The sequence below is a fragment of the Sminthopsis crassicaudata genome, chromosome 2 (assembly GCF_048593235.1).
Source record: "Sminthopsis crassicaudata isolate SCR6 chromosome 2, ASM4859323v1, whole genome shotgun sequence".
Taxonomy (NCBI): domain Eukaryota; kingdom Metazoa; phylum Chordata; class Mammalia; order Dasyuromorphia; family Dasyuridae; genus Sminthopsis; species Sminthopsis crassicaudata.
The window spans coordinates 20,580,413-20,602,451 of NC_133618.1; the positions used below are offsets into that span (position 1 = coordinate 20,580,413).

Here is a 22,039-nt window from a genome sequence, read left to right on the forward strand (position 1 = left end):
TCCAGAAAAAGTTTCCAATATTCCTTTCCTTAGTACTTTTTATTCCCTTCATGTTGTTTGTTTTTATCATCTCACTTTTCTCTGCTATTGATTGTAATGTTTTTTTTTTCCTTTTAATAAGTATTTATTTTCTATTTTACAAACTTATTTGTTTCTTTAGCTGTGTCTTTTCTTAAAAAAAAAAAAAAAAAAAAAAAAAAAAAAAAGTAATTTCCTGGAGTGAGGAAAGTCTTATAAGAAATAATTACTAGGTGCAAACTTGGAATCTGAAAAAAAAAAAAAAGAAACAAAACAAAACAAAACTATCGTACCATGCTGCCCTCTGCCATCAGCAAATTTGGGTCAATTCTGGCTTTTTTTTTTTTTTTTTTTCCTGAGGCACATGTTGTTAGTGATGGAACCCAACTGTTGTTTCTTGGGTCTTTTCCTTTGTTTCAAGGGTCTTCTGTCTCTCAAGTTGAATAGGCTCAGTGGCACGCATCTGATTCCTTCTCCATCTGTACAGATACAAGCAAACCCTTTCCTCCAAGCAGTTGACCTATTTGGCCCCTTCTATTCACCACTTTATGTATCTCTCCAGTTCACCTGCCAATTATCTAAAGATTGTTGATCTGCTCCCACTGGACACTACCCATTCTGTGGGTTATATGACCTGTCTGCTAGAGACTGCATATTTAACAAAATAAATAAATAAATAAATAAATAAATAAATAAATAAATAAATAAATAAATAAATAAATAAATAAATAAACAAACAAACAAAAAAATAAATAAAAAATTAATCATGTATACAGCTAAATTTAAAAGTTCTCTAGGGTTATCTGTGGCTCCCCCTTTCTTTTGTAGTTTGTCTCTCTTTCTCCTCTTTACTATTGCCTGTCCTTGAAAATTTAAAATGTATGCCAGAAAATTTAAAATACTGGGCACAAAGATGATCAAAATGTTTATAAGTATATGCAGGTCCATTATCTGTTTTTCTTGTTTCTGGCACACCCATAATTGCAAAAGCTTGTATAATGAATTCCGTGATCACTCAGGCAGTCTCTTTGTCTGCTGGTATTGCAAAAGTAAATCCTGAAAAGGTGTCTATTACAATGTAGATAAAAGACAGAGCACCAAAAGATTTATAATGGGTCACATCCATTTGCCAAATTCATTGGGTCTTAAACAACGAGGGTTCTTCCCTAGAGAAAGTGTAGGAGTAGGGAAAGGAAGACAAACTGTACAGTTTTTTGCTATGCTCCTAGCTTCCCCTTTGGTTATCCCAAATTGCAAATGTAAAACTTGAGCAGCCTGATGATGTTTAAAATGAGATTCTTAGGCTGCCTGAAATAAAGTAGTACTGGCTAATATGCTTAGAAGGCAATCTGCCTTTGAAATTCCATTAAAAAAATAGGACCTGGAAGTGCACTGTGACAATGACATGCAAGATATAAATCTTACTTGGATGTTTTCTCACTTGCTCTTGAAGTTCCTTAAAGTACTGATATATATCTTGCCTTTAAAAATCCAACACCAATTAGGTAATAGTCGGTTTATCTTTATTGGAGACCTGAGTGTAAAATTTGAAGTTCTGGCCAATAAAATTTGCCACTCTGGGATGGTTTCACGGCATACATTAATTTGCGTATTGGTATAAATGGTGTATATATTATCAGGTCTTATCCCTGATAATTGCACTGATTACTTAATGGCTTCTAATAAAATTCTAGCCACAAGTATTGGTAAGGAATAAGGCTTTGTTCTGGTTGTTCTGGGATGTTCACCCACTCTATCACACTTTCTCCTTAATGAAGAACTGCTGGTGGGGGGGCTCTTTTGTAGCAAACCCAATATTTCCAAGGGCTTTCAAGTTGTTTTCCTGGAGGAGAAAGATCTCACATGTCATCTCATCCAACTTATTTCTGAAAAGAAAAACAAATAAACAATGACCAGACCATCATTTCTTGAATTTCCTTGGGAGCTGGACTTGGAAAACTTCTTGGATGCCAAAGTCATTACCTCAACATAACTTCAAGCCTCCAGGGTTATCTGCTTTTGTATGGATCTATACTATACCACTGGGTAGATGCAGCTCTAGAAGAGAAAGTGAGATTGGACACTCCTCAAAACTCACTTAAATGCAGCTCACTTGTATGACTTCCAGGATATTCATTGATTATGAAGGACAAACAACCAAAACCAAATACAAACAACAACATTTATCCCTATTGATGTGAGCACATTGTTCTGTCAATGCAATTTCTCTTGTTTCTCTCATCTACTTGATGTTGAAATCTTGTTAGAAAATCTGTTGATAGAAAGGAAATCATTTAGGGTACACAAAAGATCTAAATCAAGAATTTTTAACCTTTTGGTTTTCTGTGACACATTTTTCAGTCTGTTAAAGTCTATGGAAATCATCTCAGAGCAATTATCTAAATCAATAAAATTATAAAAAAAAAAGAAATTAAATTGAAACATAATAATTTTTACATTCTAATTCCTCTGGGCTCTGTTAAAAATACCTGATCTAAGAAGTACATCATGCCCATCTTGAAGCATTTCAAGTTTAATCATGCATTCTCTAGTTTTCTACCCCAAACTGATTCATCAAAATTCATCTTTTAGAAGTCTTTCAGTGCCAGAGTCTGTTGGCCTCCAGGTTACAAGGACCTAAGTTGCAAAGTGTTAACCTTCAAGGAACAATCTATCCTTTGACTCAGCAAGTGATAACATCATAATAAACACAACTGACTCAAGAAGCCTGAGTTCACACCTCAGCTTGACACCTCAGCAACTCTTCACTTGGGTGGGGCCTAAGATTTTCAGTCTTTCAGAATGAGATCAGGAAGGTGTCAACTCAAAGCACTATATATATAGCCTGGCTGCAAGTGCAGCTTCATTCTGCTTACAGCCAAAGCTGTGGCTTTAGGTCTCCAAAGGATCCCCTAGGCTCCTCAGCTGCTGCTTTCCCCAGCCTTGTCCCTCCAGTCAGGAAGGTCTCAACAAAAGGTACATATTTATTTTTCTTGGCTGCAGGTGCAACTCCATTCTGCTTGCCCAGCTGAGGTTGTAGCTTTAGCTGTCCACTGGTTACCACCGCCTCCTTTTTCCCTGCTGCTTTCCCCAACCTTCTAGATCCAGGTGCTCTCATCACTATCATGCCCTCTTCTCCCCTGAAAGTGGCTGTGGTGTGCTCTAGTAACCAGAACCGGAGCATGGAGGCTCACCATATCCTCAAAAAAAGAGGATTCCAAGTCAGATCTATTGAAGAAGGAAATTCTGTAAGTCTACCTGGACCCACAGCACACCAGCCTATTGTTTATGATTACAAAATGACCTATCATCAGATGTACAATGATCTTTTTAAGAAGGACCAAGAGCTCTATACCAAGAATGGGGCTTTGAACATGTTGAAAAGAAAGAAGAAAAACAAACGCCGGCCCGAGAGCTTCCAAAACTGCAGGGATGAGTTTGATGTCATCTTTACCTGTGAAGAGAGAGTCTATGACAAGGTACTAGAACATTTATTTTCCAGAGATCAAGAGAGTCTGAGGCCAGTGCATGTCATTAATGTGGAAATTAAGGACAATGAAGAAGCCAGTCTAGGAGCCTTTCTCATCTGTGAGCTCTATCAGTGTATACAGCAGATGGAAGACTTGGAAACTGAGATAGATGAACTGTTACTGAAATTAGAGGACACAAGTGATAGGACTTGGCTCCATACACTCTGTTTTTACTGATGCCCAAACTCGCTTTTTTCTTCAGATTTGAAAAAAGTCTAGGTCTACTCAAGAAACCAGGATACCAGCCAGAAACCAGCCATTCCATGGGATTTATGTGAACATTCAGGACAAAGAGTTAAAAGCCATTGTAGGAGCCTGTCAGTGTATACACTGACAGTGTATACTGTCAGTGTATACACAGAAGATGTGAAAACCAAGACACATGAAGTGTTACCAGAATTGGAGGAGGAAAGTAGGAACATTGTCCTCCACACAATCTGATTTTACTGAAGCTCAAATTGCTTTCCTTCTTACTTGAAAGAATCACATGTGTCAAATTTTTTGATGATTCTCTCCTTTTCCAGAAAAAGTTTCCAATATTCCTTTCCTTAGTACTTTTTATTCCCTTCATGTTGTTTGTTTTTTATCATGTCACTTTTCTCTGCTATTGATTATAATGATTTTTTTTCCTTTTAATAAATATTTATTTTCTATTTTACAAACTTATTTGTTTCCTTAGCTGTGTCTTTTCTTAAAAAAAAAAAAGTAATTTTCTGAAGTGTAGAACGACTTATATAAAATAATTACTAAGTGCAAACTTGGAATCTGAATAAAAAAAGAAACAAAACAAAACAAAAATATCCCACCATGCTGTCCTCTGCCATCAGTACATTTGGGTCAATTCTGGCTTTTTTTTTTTTTTTTTTTTTTTTTTTTTTCCTGAGGCACATGTTGTTAGTGATGGAACCCAACTGTTGTTTCTTGGGTCTTTTCCTTTGTTTCAAAGGTCTACTGTCTCTCAAGTTGAATAGGGTCAGTGGCACGCATCTGATTCCTTCTCCATCTGTACAGATACAAGCAAACCCTTTCCTCCAAGCAGTTGACCTATTTGGCCCCTTCTATTCACCACTTTATGTATCTCTCCAGTTCACCTGCCAATTATCTAAAGATTGTTGAGCTGCTCCCACTGGACACTACCCATTCTGTGGGTTATATGACCTGTCTGTTAGAGACTGCATCTTTAAAAAAAATAATAATCATGTATAGAGCTAAATTTAAAAGTTCTCTAGGGTTACCTGTGGCTGCCCCTTTCTTTTGTAGTTTGTCTCTCTTTCTCCTCTTTACTATTGCCTGTCCTTGAAAATTTAATATGTATGCCAGTGGTGGGTAAAATCTGATACTGGGCACAAAGATGTTCAAAATGTTTATAAGTATATGCAGGTCAATTATCTGTTTTTCTTGTTCGTAGCACACCTATAATTGCAAAAGCTTGTATAATGAATTCAGTGATCACTCAGGCAGTCTCTTTGGCTGCTGGTATTGCAAAAGTAAATCCTGAAAAGGTGTCTATTAAAACATAGATAAAAGACAGAGCACCAAAAGATTTATAATGGGTCACATCCATTTGCCATATTCATTCGGTCTTAAACAACGAGGGTTCTTCCCTAGAGAAAGTGTAGGAGTAGGGAAAAGAAGACAACCTGTACAGGATTTTGCTATGCTCCTAGCTTCCCCTTTTGTTATCCCAAATTGCAAATGTAAAACTTGAGCAGCCTGATGATGTTTAAAATGAGATTCTTAGGCTGCCTGAAATAAAGTAGTATTGTCTATTATGCTTAGAAGGCAATCTGCCTTTGAAATTCCATTAAAAAAATAGGACCTGGAAGTGCACTGTGACAATGGACATGCAAGATATAAATATTACTTGGATAGTTTCTCACTTGCTCTTGAAGTTCCTTAAAGTACTGATATATATCTTGTCTTTAAAAGTCCAACACCAATTATGTAATAGCCGGTTTATCTTTATTGGAGACCTGTGTGTAAAATTTGAAGTTCTGGCCAATAAAATTTGCCACTCTGGGATGGTTTCACGGCATACATTAATTTGTGTATTGGTATAAAAGGTGTATATATTATCAGGTCTTATCCATGATAATTGCACTGCTTACTTAATGGCTTTTAATAAAATTCTAGCCACAAGTACTAGGTAAGGAATAAGGCTTTGTTCTGGTTGTTCTGGGATGTTCACCCACTCTATCACACTTTCTCCTTAATGAAGAACTGCTGGGGGGGGCCTCTTTTGTAGCAAACCTAGTATTTCCAAGGGCTTTCAAGTTGTCTTCCTGGAGGAGAAAGGTCTTACATTTCATCTCATCCAACTTATTTCTGAAAACAAAAACAAATAAACAATTACCAGACCATCGTTTCTAGAATTTCCTTGGTAGTTTGTCATTCAATATGGACTTAGAAAACTTCTTGGATCATCACCTCAACATAACTTCACACTTACAGTGCAATTTCCATTTGAATGGATCTATCCTTTCCCACCAGGTAGCTATGGCTCTAAAAGGGAATGTGAGGTTGCCCACACCTCTCTCACATAAATCCAGCTCACCTGTACCACTCCCTGAGGATATGTTCTTCTTTGAATACAAAGGACAAACAACAAAAACTAAAGACAAACATAAAAATTTATAACTCAATTCAATTTCTCTTTCTTCTGTCACCTACTTTTTGAGTTAATGTCTTGTTAGAAAATCTTCTGATAGAAAAGAAAATTTAGAGTACACAAAAGAATTCTTAACCTGGTGGTTTTCAGCGAAACCTTTATCACTCTGTTGAAGTCTGTGGAAGTTTTCTCAAAGCAACTATCTAAATCTTTAAAATTTCAAAAAAAAAAATAACTTGAATTGTAATTTTGGCATTGTATTGAATAGATTTCACAAGGTTCCTATGGGTACTGTTAAAAACACCTGATCTAAGATGCAAACCACAACCCTTTCCAAGCATTTCAAGTTCAATCATGCATTCTCTAGTTTTCTACCCAAAACTGATTCATCAAAATACATCTTTCAGAATCCTTTCAGTGCCAGAGTCTGTTGGCCTCCAGGTTACAAGGACCCAAGTTGCAAAGTGTTAACCTTCAAGGAACAATCTATCCTTTGACTCAGCAAGTGATAACATCATAATAAACACAAACTGATTCAAGCAGCCTGAGTTCACACCTCAGCTTCACATTTCAGCAACTATTTACTTGGGTTGGGCCTCAGGCTTTGCAGCCTTTGTCTTTCAGAATGAAATCAGGAAGGTGTCAACTCAAAGCACTATTTATACATCCTGGCTGCTGGTGAAGCTTCATTCTGTTTACAGCTGAAGCTGTGGCTTTAGCTCTCCACTGGTTCCCTGTGTCTCCTTTTAGCTTCTGCTTTCCCCAACCTTGTCCCTCCACTCAGGAAGGTCTCAACAAAAGGTACCTATTCATTCAGCCTGCCTACAGGGGCAGCTCCATTCTGCTTGCCCATCTGAGGCTGTTGCTTTAGCTGCCCACTGGTTACCACAATCTCCTTTTCTCTGATGCTTTCACCAACCTTGGCATTCCAGTTACTCTCACCACAATCATTCCCTCTTCTCCCCAAAAGTGGCTGTGGTGTGCTCTAGTAACCAGAACAGGAGCATGGAGGCTCACAATATCCTCATAAATAGAGGATTCTGTGTCAGATCTTTTGGAGAAAGAACTTCTTTATATCTCCCAGGACTCACAGCAGAGCAGCCTAATGTTCATGATTTCAAAACGACATATCATCAGATGTACAATGATCTTGTTTAGAAAGACCAAGAGCTCTATACAAAGAATGGGTTTTTGAACATTTTTATCAGAAATAGAGAATCAAGCCTCTGCCAGAGAGGTTCCAGGATTGCAGGGATGAGTTTAATCTTATCATTACCTGTGAAGAGAGAGTCTATGACAAGGTAGTAAACATTTAAATTCCAGAGATCAGGAGTCTCTGATGCCAGTGCATTTGTTTAATGGGGAAATTGAGGACAATGAAGAAGAAGCCACTTTAGGAGCCCTTCTCATCTGTGAGCTCTGTCATACAGCGGGTGGATTACTGGGAAACCAAGACAGATAAACTGTTACTGAATTTAGAAAAGAAATTGATAGGCCTTTGTTCCATACACTCTGTTTTTATTCATGACCAAACTGACTTTTTCTTCAGGGTTGAAAGAACTCTAGGCCTATTCCAGACTTTGCAGCCAGTCCATGTGATAAATTCAGGGAAGGAGTTCAAAACCATTGTAGGAGCCTGGTCTACAGTGTATATAGCAGCCCAAAGATGTGAAAACCAAGACTCATGAAGTATTACCAGAATTGGAGAATGAAAGTAGGAAGACTGCCCTTCACACAATCTGTTTTTACTGAATCCCAAATTTCTTTCCTTAGTTGAATGAAGCATGTGTGTCAAGTTTTTTGACAATTCCCTTCTCCTCCAGAAGACCAGTTTCCAACATTCCTTTCCTTAGTACTTTTTATTCCCTTCATCTTGTTTGTTTTTCTCATCTCACTTTTCTTTACTATTGATTACAAAGCTTTTTTTCTTTTAATAAATGTTTATTTTGTATTTTACAAACTTATTCATGTCTTTAGCTATATCTTTTTAAAGACATAATTACTTGCAGTACAGAAATACCTAAATGAAATAATTACTACGTATAAACCTGGAATCTGAAAAAAAAATAATAATTAAAACTCCCATCAGGAGAACAGAAGGGCCAAATACTCCTTTTTTCCTGAATCTGGATTCTTTCTTAGTAGGGATGAATTTGGAGGTAGATGAAGTAGAAAGATTCTATTCAGGAAAAATTGGTATAAATATACATTAATAACTTTAAAAGTCAATGTTTCATGAATGAAATATTTCAATTTAAAAGTAATTACTCCCCTTACATACACACACACACACACACACACACACACACACACACACACACACACACAAACACAAAGATTTAATTATATTATCCCTTTGTCATTTTTAAGGTAGCAGTTGAATTGAAAGCCACAGTATGGACAATAAGAATATTTCTTTTTTTTTTTTTTTTTTTTTTTTTTTACTTTTTCCATGTTGATGATTAGACAAATTTCTTCCTTTTTTTTGAATTTATTTTATTTTATTTTTATAAAGATTTTTGTTTTCAAAAAAACATGAATACATATTGTTTAACATTCACCCATGTAAAATCCTGTGTTTCAAATTTGTGTCCCCCTTCCATCCCTCAAAACTTTTTCCTATATGACAAGCAATCTAATCTATATTAAACATGTGCAATTCTTCTATGAGTATTTCCACAATTACCATGCTGGAAAAGAAAAATGAGAAAAAGAGAAGAAAAATGAGAACGAAAATAAAATGCAAGCAAATAACCAAAAAAAATGAAAATACTATGTTGTTATCCTACATTCAGACCATATAGTACTCTTTGGTTGCTGATGGTTCTCTCCATCAGAAGACTATTTGAACTGATATGAATCACCTTGCTGTTGATTTTTCCTTCAGAATTAATCATCAACTAGTCTTCTTTTTGCTGGTTCTATTTACTTCACTTAGCATCAGTTCATGTAAGTCTCTTCATGCCTCTCTGAAATCATCCTGCTGATCATTTCTTATTGAACAATAATACTCCATAACATTTATATATCATAACTTATTCAGCCATTCTTCCCCTGATTAGCATGCACTCTGTTTCATTTTCCTTACCAATATAAAAAGTCCTGCTACAATAATTTTTGCATTTGTGGGTCTTTTTTTTTTCTTCTTTATTATTTCTTTGGGATATTGGTCCAGTAAGAGACACTGCTGGATTAAAGGGTATATACAGTTTAATAGCCCTTTGGGCATAGTTTCAGAATGGCTGGATCAGTTCACAAAACCACCAACAATGTATTAGGGTCTCAGTTTTTTCACATCCCCTGCAAAATTTTTCGTTATCTTTTTCTGTCATCTTAGCCAATCTTGAGAGATATGTAGTGGTACCTCAGAGATGACTTAATTTGCATTTTTCATATCAATAGTCATTTAGATCATTTTTTCATATGAGCAGAAATGGTTTTAATTTCTTCGTCTGAAAATTATCTGTTCATATATTTTTACTATTTATGAATTGTAGAATGACTTGTATTTAGACCAATTTTTTATTAGTAATTGTGAAACTCAGTGGAAAGACTTCAATGTCTTAAATCTGATAATCAATACAACTCAAGCTGTCATATATAAAGCACTTTGTGCAGATTAAAGCACCAGGTAAATCTTTCTTTATTTTCATCATCGTCGTCTCTTTAAAATATCATAGACTTGCAGAAGTACAAAACTTTAACATTTGAAGAGATTTCAACAATAAACTAGTCTGAATTGTCTTCCTCAAAACAGCTGTCACTACAGTATTCTTTACAAGTTGGCATTTTACATTTTCATTACTGAACCAAAAGTATGGAAATCTACCTTTTCCACTATTTGCAAATTTGCAAATTATTACAACCCAGACTACCTCCTTCCTAAACATACTTATTCCAAGTAGAGGTAACACTGCAGTGAGCACAGGAAGCTATTTTCAGTATCCCTAACAGCAGACCTATTGGACACTCATATGGCAATTTATGATGGCACCATAAGGAAGACAGAATTTCAAATGATTCATGTGGTTGTTTAATGTGCCTTGTATGTACAATCTCAGAAGTTCATTATTTTTTTGAGTGAAAACAGATGGTATAAAATCACTCAGGTGCAAAGTAATACCTACCTTGTATGCTATATTTATCCTGAAGTATAATTTGAAAAAGTACCTACAGAAATGGCTTCCTCATGTAAACTCCCTCATAATTTTATATCATTAATATAGCTTACATTAAAAAGGGAAAAAAAAAAGAAACTATTAAATACAAAACTGAAATCCTATGAGACTCATCTTTTTGGGACAATGTTTTAAAATATCCATGCTTTATTAGATGGGATTTTGCAGATGATATACATTTTTCATAGGGACTTTCATTAGTAATCTTCTTCTCTTAATGACTGCATAATTAAACCATAATGGGATAGTTAGGCTTATGACTATTCATAGGGAAGCTGTTATAACAAAACAAGCTATAATTAACTACAAGCCCAAAATACATTTTTATTTCTATACAGATTTCTTCCACTCATCTTCTGCTTTGCCAATTAAAAAAATACAAATAAAAAAGAAAAGAGGAGACATTAAGTCATAAATATTAACTTCCTGATCTAATATATTACAGAACTCAAATGCCTTTATTTTTTCTGAAAATTAGGTCATTTGTACTGTGAGAATGCAGAGCATAGTTAATATAATTGCCTTTTATTGTTGCTGGAAAAATAGTATAAACAAACTTACTATATTATACACAGTAATAATGAATTCTTCAGCACCCCTCCCCTTTTTATTCTTTTAAAATTAGCAGTACATAGTGTTGTAAGACACAGACAAGCCAGAAGAATAAGGGAAGATTTTTCAAATCCTGATGTTGAATCATCATAGCTGTGAGAATCTGAAAAAATTCCTAAACCTTCAAACATTCTAGACTAGTGGTGTCAAATTCAGCAAGAAAGACGGTCCACTAATTCATATGTATGAGTCCATGTAGATGACATATTCATATAGTATATAGTTTATATATATGTATATGTATATTCACACAGAAATATATAAACATTATATATACTCACAAATATATATCTGTATAAATACATGCATGTATATATAATTTATATTTATCTACATAAATGAAAGCAGAGATGTATATTTGTGTCTCAATAGATAGACATTTAAATCTCTATTACACACATAGTAAACCTAAAAGTCTTAAAATTCTATATAGTTGAAAATATAATTACATCCATTTTTAAAAATTCACATCACCAGAATAACAACTCTTTAAGTAATTACAACCATTATTGTCTCCCTTTTATAAAAATTGAGGCAGAGAGTATATGATTTGCCAATGGTACATAAATCTGTTAAGTTGCAGAATTAGGGCACAGATCCGGGAACCATATCTCCTGGTTTACGTTGCAAAGGAGAAAAACAACAACAACAACAAAAAAAAAACATTAATAAATACAGAGATAGACAAACAAGAAAATAAACAAATATATAAGTACATAAATATATATTTATATGTACTTTCATAGTCATATATACCTATATATATACATATACATATATATATATATACACATACATGTTACTATGTGTCTATATATTATCTTGTTGATCAGTGATAATTAAAGAATAAGATTGGAATTATATTCCTTATGGTGTGTGGTAGGTCTGCCTTACAACATTTAAATGACTATATGGAAATGGAATACATACAGGATAGATTGGAGGCAATTCCAGATGAAAGACAATAAAATCAAGGCGGACCAGGAAAATTTTCATATAGAAGATGAGATTTTAGGTGGAACTTAGATAAAACCAGGTGATGGGCATTATGTCTTTTTCTTTCTTTTGTATCATGTACAAGCTTCCCATATTAGGTTATATTCTAGAATTTAAGAGAAATGAATATCAACATATTTTTGAACAAAATTATTGCATTATGTATCATAACATCTTTCCATATTTAAAATAAGGGAGAAACTGTTTGCATTTGCAGTTTGATGCTGATGGATAGATATTATTTGAGGAAGATTTTTGCTTCTTTTGTTTGCATCAGAGGTAAAACGTGTTTTTTCCATCACAATAATGTATATAGAAACATTGATTTAATCAGTAACATTCATTGCAGATAAGCTGCCCCTAGATTAAACAAAATCTGATTACTCAAGGTATTCTATATGGATTAAAGACAATGACTTAAGCAGAGACATTAGAGGGCTTAATCTACTAGGTAATATCAAACCTCAAAAGTAAGAATTCCCTTGAGAAAGGTGGGTAATGAATGGTTCTGTTAATTAGACTTTAATTGTGTTAGTTTGGAGAATCTCTTTAATATAATAAATCTCAAGGTATAATTGGTCTAGCAGAGAATGTGACAATCTTATGAAATATTAAGAGAGATGGATTGAGTAAAGAACTCTTTCTAATAGAAATCAAAGACAAAACATTTATTTGTAATCTAAGCTATATAATAGATAACTTTCCTAATAGTGGATATTGTATTTTTGAGTTGTCAAAATCAGGTCAATCTCTGACATGTTTGCAAAGATGAATGAATAAAAGAATCTTCATATTTTTAATAGTGCCAAACATTATCTTAGTAGCTGGTAGCTGGAAACACACATGAAATAGTCTAGTGTTTCCAAGAAATTAACACATAAAAGACAGTGATTGCTACAGAAAGGTACTTTGGTTTAGAATTTTACCAAAATGATGAGTGAAAAAAAATATAAGGGAAGTTATTGACTTGTATTTTCCAGTAGAAACAATAATATTGCTTTGATTAAAGTTCCAAGTGAAAGTGAATTGTGGTGTCATTTCAATGGAAGCAAAACAGATTAAAATACAAATCCAGTTCCATACATAGGAAAATGAATTAAATCACAAGAAATTCAATTTGAGCTCTACTTCTGCAACTTACTGGAGATACAAACATGTATACATTTCTGAGATACACTATAGCATAAGGAAAATTATACTCTTTGAACTCTCCTCATAGTACACTCAAAATTGTTAATATTTGGATGTGTGTTTATGCATATACACATGTGTATAATGTGTATATATAAAATATGTGTATATATATATATATATATATATGTAATATACATACACAATTTGAGTTTCCTTATTTAAAAAAGTTTGTCTTTGACTGTTACAATGAAATAAACTGAGGAATATCTAGATAAATAATTTATTTAGCAATGTATAGTGGTGAAAAATCAAATTCAAGGCTCTTGGTAGCATAACATGAAAACTTTGATCCTTTTCTAGCTAGTATACAATTTGTAGGGAATGAAAAGGAGGATTAAAGATTAAGACCCCTGTTTTTAATTGAAAGAGGAGATCAAGAGACAATGAATTGTGGTTGAAGGTTTGCTGACTGAAGGTTTGGGAGACTCAAAAGACACTGAAGAGAGAAAGAAAAAAGTGTGCTTTTTTGTTTGTTTGTTTGTTTTTGACATTTTTTAAGATGAGTAACTCTTGGCAGAGAGAAGTAAACTTGAGATTTCTCCAAACTTAAATGACTTCACAAAACAGTGGGTAAAGGCAAAGTGAAGATACTAAAGCTTTTTCAATATTAAATTTGAGAATTTTACCACAGGCCTTCCTCATTACTTACCTACTTTTAGTAATCTCAACAATTACCTTGATAAATACTCTATAAATATACAACCAGCCCTAATTTTTTTTTTTTCAATTTCAGTTCTTCATTTCCATCTCTGAAGTGGAGGTGTGATACACATGGCTTATGGGCCTCATGCAGATTGCAATACCCTCAAATCCCTTGCCTTCATTAAAATAGATCACAATGTAATTGGGGAATACTTAACCAAATAAATAAAAATACAATAAACATAAATAATATTATAATTTAAAACTGAATCAATATGTGTCCCACAGGATTCCTTAGCTATACATTTTACTGCCCCCAATTTTGTATTTTAGTTTGTTATCACAGTTTTGGACAATTAAATGCAGATGTCCAATACTCATATCAAAGTCAATTTGCCCAAATCTTTTTTTTTTCTTCCCTGGCTCACTCTTTCTCCAAATATTCCTATTTCTTTTGAGATTATCACCATTCTTTTAGTCACTTAATTTTAATGTCTTACACATTTTCAACTCTTTTCTTCTTTGTACTCTCTATATAATCAGTTCCTAAGTACTATTATTTCGTTCCTCTATATAATTTCTTGCATCTGAAAACTTCCCCCAAATCAGATGGTTATCTTAATTTATATTCTCCTCATTTGGCACTATTGCAATGATCTACTAATTAAAGCTACTTTCCCCTCTTCATAATACATACACTTGTCAAAATAGTATTACTAACTACAAATCTGGCCACACTTTTCCTCAGCTCAGAAAAAAACAAAAGAAAACAAGAGACTCCTATTGTCTTAATGATAAAATAGTATTGTCATGATTGGCATTGCCATGCACCATCATATCTTGACCTTTGCTTCAATGTATTGCATGTCACACTTTTCATGCATTTTATCTTTAATACAGATGAATATCAAATCATGTGCTGATACTAAATTGAATTGGTAATTTAAAGATATGAGAGCTCATTTTATTTTTTCAATAAGTAACTATTTATTGAACACTTGCTAATACATTCTAACTCAACCATCATAATGTTTCCATACAATGATGTAATGTTGACTGATTGCCAAGGATGCAAACAGATGGGTTCTGATGACCTGAGCCAACACTTGAGATTTATCAGTGTTAATTCCCTAGGGGTTCAGCCTACATATTGCCAACATATTGCTTACCACATGTGAATAAACATGTTTCCTGTGGAACCAGCTGTCTCTGTCAATATTCTCTTGAATGAGACTGTTTTCACAGTTATAGAATCCATTAAGTATAGATTCACCTGTATTTAATTTTGAGTGTCTCATTTCTATTTTTTCTATTTTTTTCCCAATTTGGAATTCCTTTTAGTAATTATTTTAAAATTCCAATGAAGTTACAGCAGTTAAGTTTTTAAAAATTGCATTTCATCCTTTTAGATAACTGAGGCTATCATAATGCAAGCATTGGTTATTAATCCCATTGATTTGAGTGACGTGGGAATAATTATGTAGCCATTAAAAGACATTTCTGCAGACATACAAGCAAATTGCTTTGAATTAGGAACTAGTCAGCTAATAATCAATAAGTATTTATTAATCACTTATTGTGTCCCAGGCATTGTGCAAAGTACAGGAGATATAAAGAAAGATTAAAGATAGTCCTTGCTCCCAAAACACTTATAGCATATTAGGGTATGCAATATGTAAATAAGTATTTATAAACAAGTTAAATATATGATAAATTGGATTTAAGTAACAAATGGAAGTCACTAATATTCTAATATTAAGGAAGCTTGTATATGTTAAGATTTTATTTGAGACATTAAGGAATACAGGGAAATTAGGAAGCATAAAGCATGAGGGAGACATCTAGGTTTTTAACTAAAAGACAGACCTCTGTCTGTTTTTGTTTATTTTTAAAGGGGTGGCTCATTTTGTGCAAACATATTTATAGCAGCTTTTTTGTGGTAGTAAAAAATTGGAAATTTAAGAATGTTCATTAATGGGAGAATGGCTGACCAAGTTGTATTATATGATTATAATGAAATACTGTTTTGTTGTAGGAAATGATGATCAGGATGCTGTCCAAAAAACCTGGAAAAGCTTATGCAAATTGGTAAAAAAATGAAGTGAACAAAACCAGAAGAGCATTGTACACAGTAATATCAGTGTTGTATGATGGCGAACTGAATGTCTTATCTATTCTCAGCAATAAAATTATTCAAGACAATGCCAAAGGACTCATAATGAAAAATGTTATCCATATCCAGACAAAGAACTAATGGAATTTGAAGGCAGATCAAACTATATTATTTTCACTTTTTCATGTTATTATTTTTTTTTCTTTTAGTCTTTTCCTTCTTTCTCAACATGACTGATATGACAATATGTTTTACATGATTGCACCCATATAACCTCTACCAAATTGCTTTACTGTCTAAGGGAGGAAAGAGGTGAAAGAAATTTTTGAACTGAGATTTTTTTTCTTCCTTACAAAACCTTGTGTTTCAAAATTTCCCCTACCTTTCCCCTTAGAAAGCAAGTAATCCAATATATATTAAATATGAGTAATTCTTCTATACATATTTTTACATTTCTCATGCTGTAGAAGAAAAATGAGATCAAAAAGGAAAAAAATGAGAAAGAAGAAAAGCGTAAGAAAACAACAAAAAAGTGAAATACTATGTTATAATCCACACTCATTCTTAATATTCCTCTTTCTAAATGCAAATGCCTCTCTCCATCACAAGCCTGAATCACTACATTATTTAAAACAGCCATATCCATCAGTGTTAGATCATCGCATAATTTTGTGGTTGAACTGAAAATTTTTTAAAATGTTAAAATTGCATCCAATTTGAGGAAAAATAAACTTTTTTTTTTTTTTTTTTTTAAACACAGAGATGGTGTTTCCAATATGGTTAACAAGATTGGGGCAGCTAAGTGGTGTAGTGGATAGAGCACCAGCCCTGAATTCAGGAGGACCCAAGTTCAAATCTGGTCTCAGACACTTAACACTTCCTAGCTTTGTGATCCTGGGCAAGTCACTTAACCCCAGCCTCAAAAAAAAAAAAAAAAAAAAAAAAAAAAAGATCAATGACACTGGATCATCAGATATATGGTAGAAGATTGATACAGTGAAGTTATTTGAAATGGGTAAGTCCAGAGTATGAGGGGATGAAAAATAAAATCTAATATTTTATTCTTTGTTCAATAGGGAAGGTTTCACAGGGGTCAGAATGGTTATATATTTTATGAATTTGAGTAGAGAACGGATCTAATAGAGAAGAAATTTGAGGTGGTAAGAGTCATAGTCCAGCTCTGAGACAATACTCTGGAGAAGTATACTTGAAACAATTCCATCAGTGGAATTGATGAGATGATAGTTCTCTAGTTCACATATATACTTAGTACTTAGTATGATGATGTAATGGTTCTCTAAGTTCACACATAATCAGTAAGCTGTAATGATGTAATTACAAAAAGGTATGTAAGAGCTAAGAAGGACTGGAAGATAGACATTCTATCTTTGACCATCCTTGTGGTGTCTTGCCTCCTGCATTAAGAGGGAGACTGGTTGAGCTTGGCAGACTGTCAGACTGCCAGACTACTGGATGAGGGTCAGACTATGACAGACACAGACTGTGAAGGAGACAGACTGTGAAAGAGACAATAAAGACTTTGGACTCTATTCTTCTACATTTTCATAGTTCTATCATGCTGAGACAAAGGCCCTTCTGGAGGAGCTTCAGAAAGCTAGCCCTGGCATTACAACTGAGGAAGAGTGTCAGAAAAAGAAGAAAGGATATATAAGCAATGTGACAAAGACATAAATCATAGGAATTGTCAAATAATTAAATATGGAGAGAAGACAAGTGTTGAAGAGGACATCTATTATTGTTATTAATCCTTAATATCTCTAAAGTAATCATCTAGAGTAGTAATAATATTAATACATTAACCCAGGATGGGAAAAAGGATTTAATAGGGATTAGGATTTGTTCACTGGAGTTGGAAGATTGGAATAGTTCTTGAAATCTCAAACAGTACTTAGAATATCCCCATTTTAAATCCCATATACCTTACAAGTATTCACCATATATATGCAATAAATATTCATGAATTCTAACAAACCTCCATTTTATTTACTTCTCAACATCTCTGACAGTTTAACCTTGGAGTGACTGGAAGGTTGGTCATTTCTTTGGAAGTAATAATAAAGTTAGAAAAATTTGGGTGAGGTTTTGGAAAAGATAATGTATTTAGTTTTAAACAAGTAGACTTTAAAATGTCTATAGGACATAAAATTCAAAATATCTAATAGGCAATTGGAAATCTGAAAATGTTTGTTGGGGTACAGGATAGGCTGTGATAAAAAGATCTGAAAATCCTCTAAATATGATATTTAATACCACTGGAACTAATGAGATACTTAAGAAATAGGTTAGTTAGTATGAGAGGAGAAAAAATCTCAGAAAAGAGATTTTATGGATCTCTATACATTATGGAATATCTTAGATGATGAATAAGCAAAGGAGAATGAGAAATGATTAGAGAGGTAGGAAAAGAAAGAGAAGACATCAATTTCACATATACTAAGTACACAATGAAAGAGAAAACTGTATATGCATGGTCAAAAGCTGCAGCAGTCAAAGATCATATAGAATTAAGACTAGACTATTGGAATTGTTGATTAAGTGATAGTTAAGTGGAGGAAAATGGTTTCTATTGAGTGTTGAAATAAGAAACCAGATTATAGAGAATCAACAAACAATTTAGAGCAAAAGCAGTGGAAATATCAATTACAGAGTAATTTCTAGGCATTTATTAGGGGGAAAAAAAGAGAAGACATGGAGGATTAGCTACTAGCAATACATGGATCAAGAGAGAGATGTGTGTGTGTGGGGGGGGGGGGAATGTAGAGGAGATATGGTCCTCTTTCTAGTCATTAAAGAAGGACTCCAGAAATAATTGCAGGTTTAAGATTAGCAAGAAAGCAAGAATGATAAGAGGGAAGGTAAGTAATTTGAAGGTTTTGTTAGAATTAGTGGATACTTATTTGCATTCGTACAGTGAATTCTTATAAGGTATAGGAATTTAAAATGGAGAAATGGGGAAATGATAATTTGGTGTCCAAATGTGGATGTAAGGATTTACACTCAGCAGTCCAACTGACAGGTTTGTGAGTTCAGTGGTTGAAGTCCCCATGATGCATAAATAGGATGAGTACAAAAATCAGACAAGCAGGAAACTTTGGTGAGGGCTAAACTAGTGTTTCAGCTGGAATGGGACAAATGCTTAGAAAAGAATCTTCTCTACCCACAAGTGTGTATAATGCATAGTTAAGCTAATAAAAAAACAAGTTTATTTATATAAATATAATATATTCATATCATATATATATAATATAATACATATTATATATAAAACTTGATACAATTGGCTTTAGGGAAGCTTTAGAATAAAGAAAAAGGGGGGGATGGTATTTGACAAAAATAGCTTGAAAAGCATGAAGAATTAGACAAGAAAGGAGGTAAATACTGTGGTGATGAAATTAAGGAATTCGGTGCTTCACAGCAGAAGACATTTGGGTATTCCCATCTCATCATCCTCCCTCCTCAACTTCCCCTTCATAGGTGAAGGAAGAAGGAGGAGGGGGGAGGGGCAGTGACACAATCAGTACCACCCATGCAGCAACTTTGTCTAAGTGAATCATTATCTTAATTCCACTGAGTTAATACCTTGTTGTAAGATTACTTGTTTCCAATACACTTGGCCCTCCTCAGATCATCAAAAAAGGAAAGACAACAGAATTAAGACACATGTTATAGAAGTTAACATTTCAAGTGGTACTTGAAGTAAGAATGGAGAAAAAGAACTGAAAATGAGGAAGTAGACCATTCCAAACCTAGGAATACTCAATGTAAATGCCCATAGACTAAAGATGAATTTCAAGTGCAAGAAATAGTAAGAAACCAATATTGCTGAATTGAAGTATGTGTGTGTGTGTGTGTGTGTGTGTGTGTGTGTGTGTTGTAGTTGTGTCGTGTGAGTATGAGAGAGAGTTGATGAGAGAGAGAGAGAGTAGAGAGAGAGAGAGAGAAGAGAGATGAGAGAGAGTGAGAGATGTTTGAGGAGAGGGATGGTAAAGTGTAAAAAAGACAGATTGTGAAGTTATTATATATTTGATAAAGTAGGCCCTTGGAAAATAATATCATTTACTCTTTAGGACAGTAACTTAGATCTGTATTTTAGGAAGATCACTCTCATAGATGAGCAAAAGATAGACTACAGTAGGGATAGGTTAAGTCAACTAGGTGGCACAGTAGATACAGCACTGGGCTTGGAATCAGAAAGATCCATCTTCCAAAGTTCAAATTTGGCCTTCAAAACTTATTAGATGTATAGCCCTGGAAAAGTCACTGAAATGCCTCAGTTTCTTCATGTGCAAAAAATGAGCTGGAGAATGAAATGGCATTTAATTTCAGTATCTTTGTAAAGCAAACTCCAAAACAGGGTCATGAAGAGTGAGACACAAGAGAAGAGCAAATACAAAAGGGAGAGATTTTATATGATGAAGTCAGGTAGTAAGCTATTTCAACAGCTGACTCAGGTTGTCCACAATAGGTGTTTCTACTTTATTCTCATTCTCTGTATAACTCTTTATAATCTGGCTTCTGCTTTTATCATTTCACCTAACTACAGTCTCCAAAATTACTAAGGATCTTTTAGTTTCTAATCTGATGACCTTTTCTCAAACTTCATTCTCCTTGACTTTCTTGCAGCCTTTGACACTACTGGTCTCTCTTTCCTCTTTGATACTGTCTTCTATATTTTCATGATACACTACTCTTTTCTGTTTTTCCTCCTATTTGTCATACCACTTCTCTGTCTTCTTTGCTAGATTTTCTTCTACTACAGAGGTCCCTCAAGATTCTGTCCTGGATCCTCTTCTTTTATTCCTCCATGCTATTTCACATGGATTTAATTAAAATCTCAATCTTTCTTGCCCTAGTCTCTCTACTGACCTTCAATCTCTCACCTCCAACTGTCTTTCAGACTTTTCAAACTTGATGTCTAATAAATATCTTGATCTCAATTTATCCAAAATGGAACTAATTATCCTCCTAAAACTAAAATATTCCTTCTGGTCTCTCAGGAAGCAACCTAGTCATCACTCTAGATTTGTCACTTTCTCTCCCATCCCCACATTCAAGAGCTTTCCAAAGCCTGCTAAACTTTTACAACATCTCTAGAATCCATTCTTAAGTCCTCTGAGGCTATATCCATTTTATACCAAGCTCTCAAAACCTCACACATGTATTATTGCAAATAGTCTACTAGTGAGTCTACCTGCCTAAGCTTCTCCCTATTCCAAATCCACTGTACTCACAAGTCATAGTTCCCATTTGTATTTGAGTTTGATACAATTGAGGTACAGGACTCTGAGGTTACTTGATTTATCCTTGTCACACTGCTTGTATGTGATAAGGTCAGGATGTATAACAGTTCTTCTTAGCTTCAAGAGTAGCTCTTTATTCTATATATCATGGTGTCTCTCTGCCCTTAATTTATCTTCAGATCAGCTGGAAATAAACATATCATTCATTCCCCAATTAATTTACTTCCTCTCTATTACAGCTAAGAACAGAAAGAAATAAGCCAATGTTAGGCAACATTCTTAACAAACTCACAAAACCTAGACCCTTAATAGCTGAGCCTTGAGTCAGGAAAATCTAATTTCAAATTCAGATTCAGATACTAACTGAATGACTCTCCAGTTGCCTCAAATATAAAAGGAGCATATTAGTATCCCCCCACCTTTCAGGGTTGTTATGAGAATCAAATGAGATATTTGTAAAATGCTTAGCACACTACTTGGTACATAGTTGTGTTTTAATAAACGCTGCTTTTATTCCTCTCTCCTTTCATTTTTCTTTTTTCTTCCTATAACCTCTATTTTTAAGCTAAATGTTGCAAAGTAACTAGATGTAATCAAAAATAAATTTCATTCAGTATTTTGTAATGTCAGATTCAGCACTACTTAAGTAGAATCAGATGCTTATAATTGCATTCTAGCATTATTCTTCCCTCTTCAAAAAATGCTTTGCAAAAAGAGAATACCTTTTTATTCATGAATGATTTTAAATAATGACTTTAAACCAATTATGGATACAAGAAATTTAAGTTGGTTTTGCCCTGGGCCTTTAGAACAAGTCCACCGTCTCCTTAAATTTGTTGAAATATGTCAGCATAATTTTCTAAGTGTATATTGCTATTGGTTATCAA

General features: G+C 33.9%; 1 pseudogene; it reads left to right on the plus strand.

The window, feature by feature from the left end:
- Nucleotides 1–3,143: 3,143 nt before the first annotated feature.
- LOC141552601 (RNA polymerase II subunit A C-terminal domain phosphatase SSU72 pseudogene) lies at nucleotides 3,144–3,725 on the plus strand (annotated as a pseudogene).
- The last annotated feature ends 18,314 nt before the right edge of the window (nucleotides 3,726–22,039 follow it).